The sequence below is a fragment of the Triturus cristatus genome, chromosome 3_2 (genome assembly GCF_964204655.1).
Source record: "Triturus cristatus chromosome 3_2, aTriCri1.1, whole genome shotgun sequence".
In the NCBI taxonomy this organism is placed as follows: Eukaryota; Metazoa; Chordata; class Amphibia; order Caudata; family Salamandridae; genus Triturus; species Triturus cristatus.
Window position 1 is genome coordinate 1146764204 of NC_140584.1, and position 16410 is coordinate 1146780613.

Below are 16410 nucleotides of genomic sequence, written 5' to 3' on the forward strand. Positions count from 1 at the left end.
TGAAGTCCATGGTTGTGTATGTATTTGGGCAGGTTGCTCCCACCAACGGGCCGTCAACGCCTGCTGAGGGTGTGTCTCCTGTGCGCAGCTCTGCCTTCTGTTTCCTGATCCTGTGTCAGTCATCTTTGGTGATTGTTCATCCATTTTCTCTGGGTGAGCCATGAGTAACCTGACACTCCTTCCTTTACATACGCCTGTTGCAGTTGTCCTTTCTGACATCCTTGTCTTTTTGTGCTACTTTCGGCCTAGTTTCCAGTACATGCCGCCTGCTGCTGCGGGCCCTGCGGCAAGGGCCCACCAAGTTCCCAGATTCTGCAACCCACACGCCTCCAAGATGCTCCTCCCTTCCTCCCTCCACCCATTCATTAGGCAGTCATCAGCTTGTCTGTGCCACTGTTGCGGTCACGCGGTGCCAAACGCAGGACCGTCAGTGCATGCAACGTGCACATCGCACGACCCTCATGTCCTTGCATGACCCACATCACACAACAGTCTCATGTTGCAGCCACCCTCCAAGCAATGTCCAAGCGAAAATCAACCACTTGCTCTCAGGCATACCCTAAGCACACACACCACACCTTCGCATGCTGAGTGTGCAACCCCAACTGCCTACACAGCGCTGCCCCGCCTTCCAGGCCCTGTCACACCAACCAGGTCATGTCCCTCCTACTCCACACCGGCTCCGTCCACCAGCACGCCATTGGACTCTGTTACCTCCTCAACACAACAGGCCCACACATCCCCTTCATGACAGTGACCTGGATGAAAGCATCCTCAGCAGACTACTTCTTCATTGCCATCTCAGACGGATACAAGAGCACCCGCAGGGACGGCACTAACAATCCCGGAGGATGAATTGATATCTATTCCCAAGTACGCACTCAGGGTCACAAATCCGGTTTGGTACAAACCCCCTGCAAACCCTCAGAGTAACACTCATCTACAGATCTCCAGGCCTACATCCACAATTCCGCAAAGCCATCAACACGTCCATCGTCACGCACGCCCTCACATCCACAGGATACATGTGGCTGTGGGCCAGGAAATTCTGGCTGGATGAGAACCACACCAGCATCCATCATTGGTCCACGTCTTCGACGGGCAACACACTGCCACACACCCCGCTACCAATCCCCCAAAGATGCTTGATGTAAGTCAACACAGACATGCTGTGTGGGACACTGGAACCAACACCACCGCCACACCCTGCAACCTCACACACTGGATCAGCAACTGATCCAACAATCTAGCCACATTGACAGACTTTCCTGTGACGCACATCAACAATTAAGCCACCTGGGACAAGGCAGACCTACTGGACTCATGCACGTCTAGCAGGACTCTTGTGCACAGCTTGCAACACAAATAACCATCAGTGGCCTTACAACCCTGGAAAACGGCACACACAGCCATCACCATATCGTCAGCAAGGACAATTTGAGATCCTTCAGATGGGGCCGAAGCCAAAAAACCGCACGACATCAAGGAGCTCATCAGCATTGTGAGTTCACTGACATCAGCTCTCCATCCAAAAGACACCCCACCCTTGCAAGGCTGAGCCAATCCCTTGCAACTTTCTACCACTGCAAGCTCATGGACATACACGCAAGCCTTGGCGCACAGAGGCAGAACGCACTATTATACGTGGGACCAACCACCCTCAGGTTTTGGACTTCCATCATCAGCAGATACAACACCCGGCTCATGTGCAACATCCCCTGGGGATCTCCATCAGGACCCTTCCCACACAACATCTCAACCACATCATTCCCCATCCTTGTAGCCCACATCCAGCACGTCATGTATCATTGGAGTTAGCCACATTCCATGGTAGATAGAGGCATGCAGTGACCCAGGCCCTTCTTAGACAATGGACGGCAGGAACGCTGGCTCTCAAGGAACCTCAACATGCTTCCCTAGCCAGCAAATGTCATCAGGAAGACAGTCAACGAGCAACTGACAGACTTTCTCCACGCAAAGAGCTCCAGGCAACCTGCACAAGACCGTCTTCCACAGTAATCACCCCACTGCAACCGTCATCATTGCCACCAACACCAACAACTTTGCCCTGCTCAACAATGGTGAGGCCACCCCCCTTGACCTCTCCACAGCATTATGCACGATGTGCTCACACTGTCAGCTCACACATCTCCAACACTGGTATCCAGGGGATGGACCAGGATGAAATCACCAAGTAGCTCACCAGCAAGGCCATGGGAGTGGGACTCAAGCCTTCAGCATGTAGTACAGTGGCATCATCTGGCACATGGCCCAGGGCTCATCTCTCAGTGTGTCAATCTTCAATGTGTCCATGACCCCCCTCTCCACCATCACATGCGCACACAACCTCATCATCATCTCGTATGCCATTGACAGCCAGCTGCTCCTCACCCTCACCAAAGACACAGCCATTGCCAGTTCCAACCTTCAAAAAAGCATGAGGTCCGTTGATGAATGGCTGAACATCTGCCCCCTCAGGCTGGACTTGTACAGGACTGAGGTAATCATCTGAGGATTGTCCCATTACAGCTGGGTCAACTCCTTGTGTCCCACCAGCCAGGGCACTGCACCAGCACCCAGTGGCCACGCACACAAGATGGTGTGCATCATGGACTCGTCGCTCACAATTGCCATGCAACTCACCAGCATCTGTACCTCATGCTGCAACACCCTCCGCATGATGCACATGACCCACAGATAGATCCACTCCAAGGCAAGACAGACCGTCCCCCCAGGTCCACGACACCAGCCGTGTCAACTACAGCTCCACCCTCTACGGAGCAAGTATAGCCAAACTCCCAGAAAACTTGTCCACATCCAGGGTGCATCTGCACACCTCAGCTTCAACATCCCGCGCCCCAGCCACAACACCGTCCACGTGAGATAGCTGCAATGGATCACTGTCTGCTGCAGGATGACCTTCACACTCCTCACCCACACTCAGGAGGCAGTCCACAACCCCAGACCCCAAACCAACCTTGGATGTCTGTCATCCAAGACCCCGTTGGGCCAACTCCGTGCATCCAACCTTGCCCTGGCCAACATTCTTCACATCCACCGAACTCCAGCATGCAGGACATAGTTCTCCCACCTGGCTAAACATACCTGGGACTCCCTCCCCGGGAACCTCCACATGAGCCTTAATGATACTCTTCCAAATTGGTCTGTCCGCACAGTATTGCAAGCCCCCCCTCAGCAGCTTGAGGCCATCACGGGTGAGTATTGTGCTCCATGTCTGTATTGGATGATACATTGTGACCCATATGTGTCCTGTACCGGACTCAAATCCCAGGGTATGGTTGGCTGGAGTTTGTTCAACACTAGCATAGTTTGACATTTCCCCACACATATGTTGTGGACTCATGCAAAATGACTGCAACATCTAATTAAAGAAATTTAGTTTTATTCTCGGTGGGGGGCGTGTACTGTGGGGAAAAATAGGTGCTATACAGTGTGCCTAGAATCCAAAGTTCACCGGGGGAGATGGGATCCTTAGCATTTGAAGTCATCAGAGTCCAGAACACAGTGTTTGTCATCATTGGTCAGACTGTGACCAGCAAGTCCATGTGGCAGAGAATGTCAGTGAATGAGGTGCTGCTGTTGCGCATGAAGGCCAGGTGCCAGGCCAGGTGACCTGGGAGATGTGGATGGTCTGCTGCCTCTCACGGTCTTTTCCGTGGACGACCCACCTTCCTCGCGGGACCCTCAGATGCAGGCCTTGACGATGTTTGGGACGCTCCGTCGGATGAATCCTCCTCCTCCTCCCTCCCTGTGGCTGGTGGTGGTCTTCGCCTGGTGGCACAGGGAGGATTGCCCATGTTGTCGGCGATCCGACGGAGTGAACGACTTATGTCTGTTTGCACCGCCAGTAACTCAGCCAGTCTTGCTTCCATCCGTCCTTGGTGTTGTTGTTGACTGGCGTGTTGCTCGGCCTGCTGGTTCTTAATCTCTGTGAGGGTCTCCACTACCTGGCTGATGGCCCTGGTGTCACGCCGGTATGCGTCCACGATGTTGCGTATGTGTGACATACCGGTCCCTTCAGTTGGCTGGTCAGGTTCTCGCCTCCGCCTGCCTCCACTCCCACCACCCCTGCCCACAAGAGCCTGGCCTGCCGTTGTGGGCACATCAGGTCTACGGGATCCCTGAGGGATGGCAGTTGCGGGGTTGTCTGCCTTCTCCTGGGTGCCCGGCGAACCTTGTCCCTCCAGGTCAGACTGGCTCAGTTGTTCAGTGCGGGCAGGGCTCCTGGGTGTCTCCTGGGATGTGGCAGGAATGGGGGTGGTGGTTGGCACAGATGTACCTGAAGCAGGTGCTGCAGGGGCTTGGACACCAGAGGGTCCAGGTGGGTTGGGGTCATCTGCGGAGTGTTGAGAGGCGTCGCTGCCGGTGGGATCAGGTTCCTCCCGAGCCTGGGACTGTGATTCTTGGGGGGAGATCCATGATGTTGCCCTGTGTGTGAGAGAGAGACAATGTTAATGCTGTTTCATGCGACATCCATGTTTCATACATATTCAAGTTGGCACAGTTCCTCCAGGTAGTTGTATGTGCCTAGCATTCCCCTCACTGTTCACTTGTGGATGGGTATGTTGCGGGGGACAGATTGATATGTTCTCCTGAGTGTTTGACATGTAGATTTTTGGCTTGGATGCTTCTTTGGCTATGGATTGATCTTGTGTCACATGTCCATTGTGAGAGTGGGTAAATCCATTGCCTGCCCCGGGGTGTGTGCTTGTGTAAGGGGTGTGTGTGACAGGGCCTGCTGGTGGGTGTAGTGTGATTTGTCAGTGGGTCTCCCAGGTGATGTATCTGTCCCCTCATGGTGCATGCTGCCATGACAGTGAGTGTGAGTTCCTGTCCTAGATATCTGAGCTTGTAGTGTTGGTGTTTGAGTTTACAGTGGTCACAGGAGGGCCTTGTGCTGCCTACAGCAGGCCAAGTGTCAGCTACCTTGTCAGTACTTTGCCAGTCCCTGTGCATTGAGCATGGTGCATGGGTATGTACCTGGGCCATATGGGCTGAGGGCAATGGTGTCTGATTCAGAGTTGAACAATGTGTTTTGTGAGACCCACCCTCCCAGCATCCCGGACATCCAGTCTTGGGTTTGTGCTTCGTGTAGCCTGGGACAAGGCATGGCCTTGCTTTGTGGATGGGGCATACACATGTTAGTGGCATGAGCATTGTTTTTGAGTGTGGTGGTGTCTGGTGAGGGCTTGGGGGTAGTTGTGTGCATTTGGTGTAGTTGGGGTGTGGATGCCATTACCCCCATGTTACGTAAGTTGTTTGTGTACTCACCAGGCTCTGCAACTCCTTCGACTCTGTGTACTCCCACCGGCGGAAGCAGGGCCATCACCTTCTCCTCCCAGGGATGGTAATGTACCGGTCTGCGGGGCAGCCCACCTCTAGTGATGTTGCTCTGCGCGTAGTCCTCGTTCATTTTCCGCTTGACTGCCCTCCGCAGATCGTACCACCTGGCTTGGGATTCATTCCTGGTCCTTCTGATGGGCGCAACAGCATTCACCCTATCGACGATCCTCTGCCACAGGTGTGATTTTTCGGCTATGCTGGTCTGTCTGACCAATGTTCCAAAGAGCTGTGGCTCGACTCTGATGACTTCGTTGACAAGGATGTCCAGCTCCTCCCTTGTGAACTTTGGATTCTTGTCTGTGGGCATGGTGTGGGTTGAGGGTGTGGATGGTTGTGGGTGTGTGGGTGTGAATGTGAAGGTGTGTGTGGGAATGTGAAGAGGGGGTATGTGTGAAGGAGTGTGTGTGAAGGTCTATATGTTAAGGTGTATGGGTGCAGCTGTTTGGGTGTGCTCTGTAGCTGCTGTGAGTCTGTTGCAAAGGCTCATGGTTTGTGTGTGTGGGCGCTTTTTATTGGTCCATTTGTGGGTGGGCCTGAGTTTGAAATTTTGGTGGGTGTGTTATAAGAGGTGGTTGTGAGTTTGGGCCTCTGTTTACCTGTTCTGTTTGGATGTGCCAGGTCAGTCATTTTGATGTTTTTTGCACTGTAGACATGTTTTGTGGTGTTGTGCGAGTCGAATTGACCCTCCTTTTGCTGTTTTAGTGTCCTGGTTCAGTACGAGTCGTTTTCGCGTATGTAAGGTGCGTCCATACGCGATGTTGTTGTACCGTGCTCGCATACGCATTGTTGTTGTAAGGTCCGTACACACGCGATGCTGGGGGACGGTGCTAAGGTACGGTGCGTCCAAGTACGGGGCTGGGGTACGGTGCGTACAAGTACGGGGCTGCTGTACGGGTCTGGGGTACGGTGCGTACAAGTATGGGGCTGGGGTACGGTGCTGGGGTATGGTGCGTCCAAGTACGGGGCTGGGGTAGGGTGCTGGGGTACGGTGCGTACAAGTACAGGGCTGGGGTACGGTGCTGGGGTACGGTGCGAAAAAGTACGGGGCTGGTGTACGGTGCTGGGGTACGGTGCTTCCAAGTACGGGGTGGGGTACGGTGCTTGGGTACAGTGCATACAAGTACGGGGCTGGGGTACGGTGCTGGAGTACGGTGCTTCCAAGTACGGTGCTGGGGTACGGTGTGTCCAAGTACTGGGCTGGGGTACGGTGTGTCCAAGTACTGGGCTGGGGTACGGTGCTGGGGTACGGTGCGAAAAAGTACGGGGCTGGTGTACGGTGCTGGGGTACGGTGCTTCCAAGTACGGGGCTGGGGTACGGTGCTTGGGTACAGTGCATACAAGTACGGGGCTGGGGTACGGTGCTGGAGTACGGTGCGTCCAAGTATGGGGCTGGGGTACGGTGCTGGGGTACGGTGCGTCCAAGTATGGGGCTGGGGTACGGTGCTGGGGTACGGTGCGTCCAAGTACGGGGCTGGGGTACGGTGCTGGAGTACGGTGCGTCCAAGTATGGGGCTGGGGTACGGTGCTGGGGTACGGTGCGTCCAAGTATGGGGCTGGGGTACGGTGCTGGGGTACGGTGCGTCCAAGTATGGGGCTGGGGTACGGTGCTGGGGTACGGTGCGTCCAAGTACGGGGCTGGGGTACGGTGCGTCCAAGTACGGGGCTGGGGTACGGTGCTTGGGTACAGTGCATACAAGTACGGGGCTGGGGTACGGTGCTGGAGTACGGTGCGTCCAAGTATGGGGCTCGGGTACGGTGCTGGGGTACGGTGCGTCCAAGTATGGGGCTGGGGTACGGTGCTGGGGTACGGTGCGTCCAAGTACGGGGCTGGGGTACGGTGCGTCCAAGTACGGGGCTGGGGTACGGTGCTGGGGTTCGGTGCGTCCAAGTATGGGGCTGGGGTACGGTGCTGGGGTACGGTGCGTACAAGTACAGGGCTGGGGTATGGTGCAGACATGGGGGGTACGGTGCTGACATACGGGGGTACAGTGCTGACATACGGGGGAACGTGCGGACATATGTGGGGGAGGAGAGGTGTACGACTCGTATCCTGGGCACAAGTTTACCCAGGATACGAGTGGTACAGAGTTCGCTCCGTACAGGACGTTTTACATACGCTTGTATATTCGGAAGGGCGGTACGGATCGTCCTTGAGCGCTCGGACTTCAGTTTTACGATTTGTATGTAAAACTGTCCGGGTACGTCTCGTAGACCTTTTCCGGAAGCGATTCGTATGTATTTTTCACGTACGAATCGTACTTCACCGGTGGGACAGGACTTGTACGATTCGTATGTAAAAATATACGGACACGTGTCGTACGGAATTTTTTTTTACCGGATCGGAATCGGCATCCAGGTGTCCAATGTAGGTAAAGTGATAAGCTCAGCGCTAGGGGCTAAGAAGCTCTTCAGGATTGAGAACATTTCTTTGACATTGTTTTTAGAGAGAGCAATATGCTCAGCATAGTATAGGCTTTTTGCTTGACGAATGGAAGCGTAATAAGCTTTTTGTGTCTTCCTTAATGCCGCTTTAGCAAGAGGACAGTAAGCCAGTCTCCAACAGCTTTCTAATTTTTTGCAATGCTGTTTTTGCTCTTTTAACTCTTTGGAAAACCATGGTTTAGAGGGGGACTCTCCAGAGCACTTGTCAGAGAAGAACGGGATTAAATATTCCACTGCGTGCGAAATCCAACTAGTAAAACTCTCCAGGACTCCTACCGAATCCGTGGTGTAGGCAGGCCGAGTATCTGCCGAGACCAAGCTAAAGGCGGAACGATCGATTTTATGGGATGGTCTGCCCTGGCGGTGCCAGTTATGTGGGTGGGAGTTCTGAATGATCCATGAAAAATGGATCAGAAAATGATACTGATAGGGAAATTAGAGCAAACCGTGTCTAGGATGTGCCCTCCACGATGCATAAGGGAACTGGTCAATTGGGAGAGCTGGTAGAGGTTCAGTGAGTCAAAAAATCCCTGGTTTCACCCACCTCCACAATGTCCAAATGAATATTAAAATCCCCAAGAAATAAACAATTTGAGAAACGCAAGGCCCGGGGAACAATGACCTTGTCTAGTGCTTTCAAAAAAGCTCCTGATGGACCAGGGGGCCTGTAGACTAATGTGCCGCCCAGTGTAAAATGGGGTGAAATAATGGTGGAATAATCAAATGCTTCCCCATTGCCAATTCCCAAAGTCTCACTGCGGTGGAAGGTCCACGTATCCCTAAACACCACCGCTATACCTCCACCTCTTTTACGATCGACACGGGAGACTTTATATCCCCCAGAAATAGCCAGTTCAATAACTGGATCGGAAAACTCATTGAGCCAAGTCTCTGTTAAAAATAAAAGATCGAGAGGCTCATCCAAAAGGGGATCAAAGATATCCTGGGAGTGTCTGGCTAACGAGCGGGCATTGATCAAGGGAACATGTATGCAATGCTCCTTCAGGGTTATCAAAGGGCGGGTATCTGGTAAGGCTGGGTCAGCCGGTATAGAACACAACCGAAAGTTGCAGCTCTCACAGACCATAAAAAGATTATCTAAAACCTCCCACGAACTAGCGTACTTGCAGCATTGTGGACAAAGCAAGAGCAGCTCGGCGCGACAGTAGGATAGGCAGGAAGCTGTAGAACGAGGAGTGAAATGGGCAGCATGGCTGGTGCTGTCTGCTTCCGGGATGCTGACGGGCGCAGACGGGCTTGCCTTAGGCGTGCCTTCGGCGCGGCAGCGGTGCTTCCGTGCAGGGCGCATATTTGTGGCCAAACCCCAAGAACAACTAGAGCACGCACTACCTAAAATGGCGCCTTTAGTTGTCTACCCCGGGATCCACCAGGAAGAGAAGTGTGTGTTCAACCCTTCTAAAGTGGTGAGTGCAGGTGCGGTCAAACAATAGTGCAAATTCAAATTCAGAGGACAGTTTCACAATTCATATTAAAACGCTATCAAATATTCTAAAAGCAGTTGCAAATACAAAGTTAAAATGTTAAAATGAGGTAAGCGCGATGCTAACACTCGTTTCGTTCAGCTCCACAATGTGAAAAGTACAGGACAGAAATTAGCGTCTATAATGACCTCAGGTAAAGTGGTCACTGCACTCAAGAGCATCCCTGGCACGTGTTACTAAGGCCAGGACGAAAACATACATTAAAGCAATAGCAAGAGGAAGTGGGTGTGAGTCTGGAGGACTTGGTGATAAGTAACTTGAAAGTGGTTTCTCTTCTCTTGTAAAGAAGAAATATAAAGGTCAAGTAGAGGAAGGAACTGTAGAACATACCCCAAAAAAACTTTTCAAAAGAGATAGCGGTCAATAAAAACATACAGTAACATTTTATAATCAAATTAAATAGCTTAGAACTGGAAAAGTCTGTTGTTTTAATTTATCAGACTCTATGATCTGTTTTGCGGCCACTCTGCATGGATTGCTATAATATTCTAAGCTGTCCTGTGTCCCTAATCTACATATCCAGTTGTTATTTCATTTTACACAATAAACGTGCCACATGTGCAGGCTTTGAAACCAACAAAAAGTTTGCAGACAGTGTAATTCCTTCAGGATCATGCTTGATCACTGGGCCTCAGTGGCCAGGCATGATGCTGAAGGAATTACACAGTGCCTACTAGGTGCCTAGAGGCAGTTTAGTTCAGCATTCCATCCACCATCTGTTCTTTTTGCATTTATCGAAGTGGGAAGTTTCTGCCCAGCCCTGTGTCCTGTGCTCGCTATACCACCAGATTCAAGCTGGCCTTGTAGATGAGGGGTGATGCCCTGAAACCGGTCCAAGCGTGCTTGTTTCTGGTCCAGAGAGGACCTGTCCTGGCAGATCAGGCTGGACTGTTCCCATGGGGAGCAGGGTCAAGACTTATTTGCACATGGCTGGGTCTAAACTGAAATGGCGGGCGTGCAAAAAAATGTTGGATTTAACCCAGATCTGTGACTCTGGGTGAATGTTTGATCAGTTCATCAATTCGTCCATCATCTGTTCTCTTTGCAGAGACAGAGAGTAGGCATGCAGTGAAACAGGAAGTCCAGACATGAGCACCAGGCTGAGCAACCTTGAAAATGGGCAGAAGTAGGAAAAGGGGCATGCACTTGGTACATAGATTGAAGAGGAATGAGCAATGGTGCTGGAAAGAAATGTCTTTGACCAAAAATGTGGGCAAGGACATTAATTGGAAAAAGGCTAATGTGGGGAGATGAAAGAACAGGAGAGTATGCTAAAGGATGAACACAGACTGGGATGTTCATCAGGGTCCCTCCACGTAGAGAGAGTTCATGGGCATCTGTGATGAGCCTTTCACAGATTCCAGGCTCATCACAGGAGTAAGAACCCAGCCGTCGGTATTTACATTATACATATTCAGAAACTAATCTACATAGAGAAACTAGATTATCTTTTATTTGCCCCTCTGATTACAGAGGCACTTCACAAGGAGGAAAACCAACATTAGGCATTTTGGCACTGACAAATGATGCTCATTGGTGGAGGTATTTAGGACTCACCTACTGACAGCATTGGCTCTCTGTTGTTGAAGATCTATTGTCTACAATACAATACATAGAGTTGTCTGGTTGTCCATGATTGGACGGCTTTCTTCTCTTCCTCAATTCTTTCCTCCTTATTTAATGGCTTTCCTCCCTATTCTTGTATTTGTCCCACCCCTGGAGCACTGCTGCTCATCATTCCTTCTGATTGGATTAGTAGTTGCATCTTTGCACTGCTGACATTAGGGGATTCTTTTTTTCTTTTGCTTTCAGCGCTCCATGGGAGCACATGTATTTCTTTCATTATTTTTGGTGCTACCATGCAAATTATATTTTATTTTTAATTTTCATATAAAAAAGGCCCATCGGCAATGTTGAAATGATGAATTAAAAGTGCCAAAGCAGCCACTGGTGTATCATGGCACAAGTGCATGCATGCACATTCTACAGCGGCCCTTTTGCAACGACATTTCTTTCTCTTTAACATAAGATTGTTGTCCATGCGTTGTGATTTAACAGCAGCCATCCTAGAATGGATTTTCACATAAACAAAAATAAATAACATTGCAAGATGGCTGCCATGTGTACAATTCAGACATCACAACGGACCATTATAAATAGTCAATAATAAAAAACAATAAAGTGTGATGGAGCTCCATTTTAAAGTAGCATTGGAAAAGGCAATAGTTTTCCACTACTCTTTCAAATATGAGACCTATTGGCTTTGCTAATAGTTGTTCCTTTTGGGAATGATTTGATAACTGAGAAACCACCATGGTCAAACCATAAACCTATGTGTTATTTAGATGAACATTCAAAAGAATTGCACGATATATGGGCTAAAGAATCCTCTGAAGTACATTATAAGGATATTGCAATTCTTTGAGGAGTTCCATCTCTATAGAGGAACGAGGCCAAAGCTGAGTTCCTTTATAAGGTTATGGAGCTCCAAGGTGGCTTGCAATATCCTTATCATGTACAGAAGAGATTACTTTATCCCTCATAATTCATGGTCACATCATCACCTTTCCCACAAACCACCTAAATCCTTAGTACAGAGCTATTTCATGTGAAAGAGAGAGCATGTTGGCAAACATGAAAAAAAATAGGATCTCTAATGCAGAATTAAAAACATCAAAAAAAGATGTGGAATGTTTGTTGCAAGAAGATATTAGAATCAGTTTAAAACAGGTCAATTATTTTCTTTACTAAAAAATAAGGCACAGTAGTTTGGAACGAGTAGAAACGTGCAGAAAGATCCTAACTTTTCTACAAATACCTACATACCTTGTCACTGTAAACCTAGAAAAACTGAAAAGAAAGAAAGAGAAGCTGCATTTCCTTTTTAGGTTTCACCTGCACAGCGCTTGCACTGTGCTTGCGGAATCTCTTGTAAATACACAAAAAGAAACCTTAAGAGGTTCTTACAAACCTCCCGTTACCTACCATTTGTTGACTTTCTTGTCACTCTAATTTCCTTGTTTTCTGTTGGTTACTGCGTGTGATTTCATGTTGTTTCCTGTGTTCCTTCATCCCCAATTCGTGTGTCTGTATGTTCTCTGGACCATGGACCAAGTACCTCTTAGTTTTGGAGTATTCGTCCACTGCTTTAGTTGTCGGAGCTGATTTTGCCCCCCACCCACGCTCTCCTCCCACTGTCTGTCATCCCACACTCCTCCACCCTCGTGTTGCTTGTGCAACATGGCATACATTTTAAAAAAGCACTATGATGTGGTGAACGCTGGCTCCATCATAGTGCTTTTCGTTTTTTACTCCAAGCCATTTTGCACAGCAGCACGTGTGATGGAGCAGGGGAAAATACAAAAAATCTTGTACCCCCTTCGCAGTTAATGACCTCATAACCTTAAAAATAATAAGAGGGTCATTCCGCCCTCAATCCTGTCGTGGAATGGGACCGCCCGCCATTGGTGCGGGGGTCCCGTTGGTGAAATGAGGATGCGCCCGCCACACTGGCGGGCACATCCTGCATTCCTGACATTGCTGCGGGCGGTGCTCTCAGCAGCGCCCGCCGCAATGCCAAGAAGTTCTGTTGTGCACTTCCATGCACAAAGTGGCAGGCACCGTGCGGTGCCTGCCATGTTGTGCATGGAACTGCAGGGGGGTACCATAGGTTCCCCCCATGTGCACCCACCCCTCAGAATCCCTGGGGGCCCGCTACAGGCGCCCAATGGCAAAACCGCCTGCCTTTCAGTGGCGGCAACACCCCGCCTGCATACTAATATGGATGGTGGTGTCTACTAGACTCCGCCACCATATTAACTGCTTTTCCACCCGGTAGGCAATCGGGCAGATTGCCTACCGGTGGAAAACCGGTGGACGGTCTTCCCGTCCGCCGGGGTCCCCCCCGCCATGGTAATGTGGCGATGGGGATTCACAAGCGGGCAGTGGTTTTCTGCAGGCAGATCACCACTGCCATACAAGCGGTGGCGATCCGCCCGATATCTTAATGAGCCCCTAACTTTTTGAATGCATGAAATAACCAATAAATGCACCTTTAATTAGACACTACACGCGGGAAACTAACTGGCATTTGCAAAAATCTAATTTATTTACCAATGTGAAATTAAATTAACATAGGTTTGTGATTCATGTTGAAAATAGAAGTAAATTGCATGTATTTCGTTTGTAGTAAAATATATTGTGGCAAAAAGAATGCAGATGGTAAGTAAAATGGCTTTAACTGTCGCTTATGCTAGGTAACACCTAAAACGGGTCATTAGAATGGTGGGTGATAAACAGAAGGGCTTATTTTTTATGTCTAATTTCTGCTATGTTGTTTTCATATTAGTTCCGTTTGGGCCTGCTAGGCCTCGCTGAGAAAATGGCCGCTGCCGAGAGATGTGATTACGTGTAACAAAGATGGCCCCCGCGCATGAGCAGAATGGAAGTTTCAGTCACAAGTGTGTGGCCTATGTCCAGAGTGAGAGATGTCAAGGCCGAACTGACCTAAGACAAGAGTTGTGCCAAGACTTTCTCTGCGAATGAATGGGAACGGATGAGAGACTCGAACTGCAGAAGATGATCCTCTTCATCTAAATTGTTGCTAATACTTTAACAAAGTTAAATATTGGGACTTGACAAGTCACGAGAACTGTGCATAAACGTATTATTTACAGAACTGGTTTAGGCAAGGAGGAAAATGAGGTGACCATCACCACTCCTCCAATGAACCAATCAGACAGAATACAGCCCCTAAAAAGTTTCAATTTGGGGTATAGCAAGTTAGTGAAAGGGTATAAAAAGTGATGCTTATAATGACGTTGTGGCACTTGCTTATTCTACTATTCAACACGACACGCTGTCGGTTGAGATGATTTTCTTCCTGATGCTGAAAAGACTTTGACAAATTTGAAGTTTGAACTTTGATGGGGAAAAGGAACGAGACTGTTGCAGGATTCTATCCTGGGAGGGAATACATCCGAGGAGAGCTGGAAACACGCCGAAATAAACGCCCAACTCAAAAAACCTAAGGCAGACCCAAGAGACCTCAAGAACTTCCGGCCCATCTCTCTGCTCCCCTTCCCAGCCAAGGTCATCGCGAAAATCGTCAACAGACAGCTAACCCGATACCTCGAAGAAAACAGAATCCTGGACCCTTCCCAGTCAGGGTTCCGCAGCAACCACAGCACCAAGACCGCCCTCGCTCATCAAACGGCTACAACGCATCCAAAAAGCCTCGGCACGACTGATCCTTGACGTACCATGAAACAGCCACATCACCCCCCACTTGAGAAACCTGCACTGGCTCCCCGTCAACAAGAGGATATCCTTCAAGCTTCTCATCCACGGACACAAAGCACTCCACAAGACCGGCCCAGCCTACCTCAACAGACGGCTCTCCTTCTACATCCCCAACCGCCAGCTACGCTCTGCCGACCTCTAACTCGCCACCGTCCCGCGCATCCGAAGAACCACCACCGGCGGGAGATCCTTCTCCCACCTCGCCACCTAGACATGGAACACCCTCCCACTGAGTCTACGACAGACCCAAGGCCTGCTGACCTTCAGGAGGATACTCAAGACCTGGCTGTTCGATCAGTAGCGCCCCCCCCCCAGCGCCTTGAGACCCTTGTAGGTATGTAGTGCGCTTTACAAATGATTGATTGATTGATTGAGGAGGTTAGAGGGACAGTCAGTCAGTTTGGGAACCTATCCTGTGATCTGCGGTTCATGTTCTGGTGAACCATTCTCGTCATCGCCCTAAATCCAAGAGTAATGAGTATTTTCCATTTTCTATATCAATCTTTACTTAAATGCTTCTGAAATTATTGTCAATAATTATTGACTAATAAAACTTTACTTATTCAATTTTATTCAATTAATCTAGATAAAGTTTTATGCTAACTCAAACTGAGTCTGTGGTTATTAGAACTAAAGTTATGATCCATAAAAGTTAAAGGTTTTAATTGTGATTGAGCAGGACTTAATCGCCATCAACTGATTCCTACTAGTTGGTCCATCGACCCAAATTAGCGGAGTATCTTGATGTTTAAAACCGAAAATTCTAGAGTCAAATGTATATAATGTATATAGTTATTATTTAGGGAAAAATAGTATCAAGGTACCCCGTATGTCTTGCAGCTCGCCAGCTTATCACTGATCCAGAAAAACTGAGTGAATGGATGTTTTCGGTTTTATGGGCCCCACCGATGAACAAATGGTGTAAGGGTTTTTTTTTTCTGGGTTGGTGTCGTTTGTAAAGGTTTTGTTATAGCCGCGCTGCATCACGTGCTGCTGTGCAACATGTAGAAAACAAATTGAGAAAGCCAATGGATCTCACAAAGGCTAAATTTGAATCATTTGCCAATTCTTGTTTTATTTTGGCAGCAGGCATTGTGACATCAGAACTTAACTGTAATAATTTACTACAGTTTTGACGTCTTTCTGAGGTCTTTTCTTTATAATTAATGACAACGTAAGAAGTCTTCAATTATACAGGAATTAGAGATGGGTTTTTATACAGGGATTGCGGAATCCCATGTATTATAACATAATTTCCATTTACTGTGCAGTTCTAAACAAGTACTCCTCTCACATGAGGAGAATAGAAACATGTGGGAGCCCCCACCTGCTCACTCTCTGGATTGCATTCGCATATTGGCAGCAAGACCACCAGACCTGCTAAACTAATTCCACCCTCATCTTCTGCGAGTTCCTTTTTGTTCATGTTCCACAGCATAGGTCTTCACCTTGCGAAATAAAAGTCCTTATGATGTTAGCAGCAATGGGAGCCCATGCGGTTTCTTCATTAAGCTACTGGGCAGAAGTGTTTTAAGCATCCCTTCCTCGCTCAGTCCCAGCTGATCTCACTGACGTTGATGTGCTTCTGCTGACATTCAAGCAGCTTGTCATTCCCACGGTGATGCCGAATGAAAGGAATGGAGATGTTGTTTCTGGTTGCCTTAGTAACCCACTAGCAATAACGCACGTGTTGGGATCTGGGAGAGTGGTTAGTCTAGGTCTACAATCAGCTTCAATTATTTTTTTTATTAATTGAAAGTGGATCAACCTGTTACATACCTGTGTGTATGGGACAATTCAC